Source organism: Camelus ferus, chromosome 10 (assembly GCF_009834535.1).
Source record: "Camelus ferus isolate YT-003-E chromosome 10, BCGSAC_Cfer_1.0, whole genome shotgun sequence".
NCBI lineage: Eukaryota > Metazoa > Chordata > Mammalia > Artiodactyla > Camelidae > Camelus > Camelus ferus.
Window position 1 is genome coordinate 33230709 of NC_045705.1, and position 5851 is coordinate 33236559.

Here is a 5851-nt window from a genome sequence, read left to right on the forward strand (position 1 = left end):
TTACGGTGTGTTGAGAGTGATATTGATGATACCCACAGAGCTCTGTGGGAATGTGAGCAGCCGCCCAGGAAGTTCCAGATCTCGGACAGGAGGTGGGTCTCAGAACAGCTGAGCCACCAAGTCAAGAGAGGAATTCACCTTTGCTGAGTGATTACTACGCACTGGGCATTTTCCAAGGAAAAACTATCGTTAAATCCTCAAACATCCCCGGCTCATTTAAACATCACAGCTTTTCACAGAGGGAGAAGACTGGAGGCTGGCAGCTGGAAAATGGTGGGTAGAAGCCAGATGCAAAGTCAGGTCTGTCTGGCTTTTAAGTGTGGCCCTTTCCATTCCTTCAGGCCTGGAGGACACAGCAAGGGCAAAGGCTTAGCAGAAAAGGCAAAAGGAGTTCTCTCTGGCAGATGGCTCAGGGTCTGATGGTTTCACTTCTTAAAATGCATTACTGGCTCCCAGAACTTCCAGCTCAAGATCAAATTCCTTAGCTTCACACAAGGGGCCCTAGATAGAATAAGGACCCCATAACCCCAGGCAGTCATGGGTGGATGCCTTTGAGAATACAGTAACATGTCCCGAGTTCACTCCCTGTGAAAATGCACGTGTGAACATGAACACACACCTGTTACGCAAATTTCGGGGGTTTTGTGGATCCCTCCCAGGCTCTAGGGGCCATGGGCCCCATGGCTGTAATGCCTGCTCTTCCTTATCTCCAACCCACATTTCCATTTTCCTCCCTCCACCCCTTCCCTGTGAACTATCATCTCCATGAGAGCAAAGGTCTGGTCTGCTGTGTTCTCTGCTGTATCTCCAGCATCTGAAACAGCATCTGGCACCTAAGAGGCACTCAGTAAACACCTGTGGGGAGAAGTATGAAGCCAGCTGCTTTCACACCTCCTTACCTTGGCACTTGCTGTTCCTTCTCGTGGGAAAAACAGATTCCTTTCTTCATTTTTAACATACTCGTTCGTCCTTCATAACTCACCTGAAGTTTCACCTCTTTCTAGAAGCTCTGATCTCTTAGGCTGGATCAGGCGCCCTGCCCAGGTACTCCCCATACCCCCACCCCCACCCAAACACTATTTTATCCTGAAATGAAACCTTCACACCGACCCAGAATCAGCAGTTTAGTTGCCTGTCCCCTCCACTCCCCGTGAGCTAGAAATCTCTGGAGGGCAGGAGCCACGGGACCCACGTTGTGGATTATTTGTATGTCTGCTACCTATCCTGGGACCTGGCATGTAACAGCCCATGGTGAGCAAGTGTCCAATAAATTGAAGGGAGTAGTGGGAAATGGAGCTGGAAAAGTGGGCTGAGGTCAGCTTGAAATGATCTCTGCCAGACCAAGGTCTTCCCATGCTGTGAGATGGGTGACGGGCACTCCTGGATTTAGTTTTCACATTTTCTTTTGGTTTAGTTTGTTTGTTTCAGAGGAAGGATGATGGCATTTGTGTGTTTAATGAATGGAAGGGGATATAGTGGAAACAAGAGGGAATTCAACGCAATTAAGAGGCCACTGTAATAGTTCAGATTGAAAAATAGAGAAGGGAAGAGACTGAAGACACACTTCCATATCCAAATCAACAGGACTTATCAACCCCTTCTCCTGCTCCCAAAAGCGATCCCTTCCTGGACTCTGTTCCCCGGACAGTACCTGGAGCTTGAGTAGAACAGTGCGATCACTTTGGATCTCCTGCAGGCTGCTGGCTTGAGTCTGCCTCCCAGCCAAGTGGACAGGAGTCCTGGCTCACGAGTCACAGGCTGGGTCCCCATCCTGGCTCTGTGGCTGATTAGTTGTGTGATTTCGCCCAAGGGACTCACTCTCCTGAACTCCACTCTTCCAGTCTGTTATGTGCTGGAAATGACAGTATTCAGTTCACTAGCTAGACATCATTTATTCAGCCAAACAAATAGTTACTATAAACCTTTGGATGAGGATTGTAAATAAAATGGTGCAGCCACTTTGGAAAGACAATTTGGCCATTCCTCAAATAGTTACAGAGTCACCACTCTGACCCAGCAATTCCACTCCTAGGTACACACCCAAGAGAACTGAAACATGTGTCCACACAAAAACTTGGACACAAATGTTCATAGCATTGTTATTCATAAGAGCCAAAAAGTGCAAACAACCCGATTGTCTGTTAACAAATGGATCAACAAAATGTGATAACCTGACATACAATGTATTATTATTTGGTCATAAAAAGGAGGGAAGTACTGGTACATGCTACAACATGGGTAGACCTTGAAAACATAAAGAAGCCAGACACAGAAGTCCACATACGGTAGGCCTGCACTTACATGAAATGCCCAGAATAGGCAGAGACAGAGACAGCAGTGGATTGGGGAGGGGTGCCAAAAACTGGGGAAGGGAGAAATGGGAAGTGATTGCTAATGAGTACAGGGTTTCTTTTTGGGGTGATGAAATGTTGTGTAACTAGGTAATGGTGATGGTTGTACAACTTTGTGAATATACTAGAATCCACAGACTTGTACACTGTGAAAGAGTGAATTTTATGATATGTGAATGATATCTCAGTTTTTGAAAAAATTTAAAAACACCTTCGTCTGCATCGGGCACTAAGGATTGGATGATGAATAAGACACAGACTCTATCCTCGGAGAACATAAAGTCTGGTGGGAGAGAGGCAGAGATGAATCAAATTATCACGTAAGTGTCATTGCATCTAAAGGAAGTGCCTCAGAAGAGAGAGGTATTGTGTTATAATGATCACTGGGGAGGGGGGTTTGATCTAGACAGGCGGTCAAGGAGGAGTCCTTAAAGCTGCTGTTCATGTCAAGAGCTGAAGATAGCTTTCCATATCTGAATCAGTAGGATTCACCCACCCCCAAAAGGAGGACACGCTACATGCAGACGTCCTACTGTTAGATAGTTGGATAAGCTGGGGCACCGGGAAGAGATGGAGGATGGTCTGGAAGATGGCACTATGCCCGCCTCCAGCATAAGGGGACTTTACTTCTTCTAAACGCATGCCAGCAAGAAACCAGTTGCAACCTAACAGCCGCAAGTCTGCGGTAGCAGAAAGGTCTTAACCAGACATGTCCCAATGCTCATTGTAATGTAATTAACATTGTGGTTTAGGCCCCCCTCCATGGGGACTTCTGTGTGCACGATGGGTAAGGACATGCGCAAAAGGGGTCAAACATGACTAAGCACTCCAGGGACAGGAGCCGTCAATCAATCAAGAGACCACCTCTGAGCGAGGGGATAAGACAAAAACTGCTGCTTTTCCTCCCCTGGGTCAGCCCCCCCCCCCACCGCCTCCCGTTCTTGGGGGTGTACTTTGACTTTTCTAAATAAATCTTTTAAAATCTTTCGCTACACAATGCACCATCTCCTGACTGTAAACTTATCTTCCGGCTATGACAAGAACTGGGGTCTTTATGTTTTGGGGTGACACTACAGCAGGAGGATGCCTGCACCATTCAGGGAGCTGAATGAGGGCCAGGGTGGACAAGCACATAGAATCAGGGGGACTGTGGCGTGAGGTTGCAGCTGGCAAAGCAGATACTGGCCAGTTGCTCTGGATCTTTAAGAAAATAAGAAGTGCTCAGTAAGGACAGGGAATCCCCTTGCTGCTCTGTAACTTGCTTTTCTCCCTTGCTGCCAGTGTCGGTAAAAGTCTCACCTTCTACGGAGTTGCTTGAGGCAAAACTGAAATTATCCAGACTCCACCCCCAGCCTGAATATCCACATCTGACCCAGCAGAGAGTTGTGGGTCCTACCTTTAAAGACTTTCCTCTCTGTCCACTGACATCCCCCAAGCCTAGGTCTCTTCAGCTCCAACCTGGACTCCTGCGACCCTCTCGGCCTGGCCTTCCTGGTTCCACTCGGGCACCTAAGCCCACCTTCCAGATAGAATGAGTCACGGGAAACACAGCTTCGATCAGGCCACTCCCCTTGGGAATTTCCTGTGACAGCTGAGCAAAGGTACAACCCCTAACGCCCGTCGGAGTCCATCTGGGCTTCCCCCACCACTATCCCCACCTCCCTCTGGCCTATTCTCTCTGTGCTTCCACCATGGTAACCTGTTCTCACCCATTAATGCCTGTGTTCTCCCACCTGGGCCTGGAACATTCCCTGCCCTGGCCTATCTAACTAATCCGTCAGATTTTGACTTACCAGTCACTTCCTAGGGGAAGGCTCCTTGCCTGACGACAAAGCTCATCACAACATGTCTGTTTCCTCTGATGGACTGTGTGGGCCAGAGGGCAGGGACTGTGCCCATCTTCCTCACCGCCGTCCCCCCACCGCTTAACACAGGCGCCAACACCCACCACGCCCCCTGCCTGGCAATTCCTACCCATTTTTAAATCTTACTCACCTAGGGGACAGCCTTCTCTGAGCACTTGGACCTGGGGACACATTCTCTCCTTTTATAGAGCCCCACAGCTCTCCGGACATCTCTTGCAGGACTTACCACAACTGTAAAAGTGCCTGATTTTAGTATGTCTCCCTTCTTTGACGTTCTGACTTGCTTCTCTTAACCTCAGCATTTTTTTTCTTTTTTTGTTTTGTTTTGTTTTTTGGAGGGGAGGTAATTAGGTTTATTTATTTATTCATGTTTAGAGGGTACTGGGGATTGAACCCAGGACCTCCATGCACTCTATCCACTTGAGCTATACCCTCCCCCAATCTCAGCATTTAAAACAATGCTTTTCACAAGACTCCCCTCAGGTCAGCCCACAAGAATTCTTATGAAAATCCCTGAAGTTGAGTGCAGACTTCTTTGTGCATGTACGATTTTTCTGAAGAGTCAGTCTGTGGCTTTTGTTGGTGTTTCAAAGGGGTCCGAGACCTGAAATGTTAAGAACCTTTTCCCAGAACCTGAAGTAGTCTTTCCTTTAAAACAGCACTGCCAACCCAGATGTGTATGCAAAACCATCACCTTAGAATGTAAGTTCCAAGAGAGCAAAGATTTTCATTAGTATGCCCCAGATGCCTGGAATGCTGCCTGGCCCTTTCTAGGGGTAGGTGTAGAATGACCAAACACAGTGTCTGACAATTGTAAGAGTCAAGAGGACTGTCTGTGTAGTGGTTATCTATTGCTGCTCAACAAAGTACCCTAAAACGTAAGGGCTGAAAACAGCATTTATTATCTCAGTTTCTCTAGGCTGGGAGTCAGGGTGCAGTTTACTTTGGTCGTCTGCTTCAGGGTCTCTCACAAGACTACAAGGTGTTGGCCAGGGGGCTGCAGTCATCTGAAAGCTCCACTGGAAAAGGATCTGCTTCCCAGCTCACTCATGCGGTCACCAAGAGGATTCAGTTCCCTGACTGTGGGCTGGAAGCTGCGCTCAGTTCCCCACCACATGGCCTCCTCATAGGGCGGCTCACAACATGGAAGCCTGCATCATCAGAGTTTGCAAGCAAGAGGAGAGGGGAAGAAAGAGAGAAAGAACACACTAACACGATGGCCATTACAATCTTTCGTACTTGACCTTGGAAGTGGCATCCCGTCACTTTTGCCGTGCTCCACTTGTTGAAGCAAGTCTCTCTCTAGATGGAGCACGCACTCAGGGGAAGGAGATTACACTAGGAATGAATAGGGATGGACAGCAGCAGGCAGGGTCCTTAGGGGCCATCTTAGAGGCTGCCCACTCCAGGACATTGACAACAGGTTTTCTCATACAGCATCCAGCTCATCTGAAAACCCAGAGCAGAATGCATGGACCAAACTTGTAGCTCAGTGGTAGAGCGCATGCTTAGCAAATGCCTGAGGTCCTGGGTTCAATCCCCAGTACCTCCATAAATGAATAAATAAACCTAATGACCCCCCACCCCCCAAACAAAAGCAAAAACAAATGCCTACAGGTCAAGACGATGCCCTGG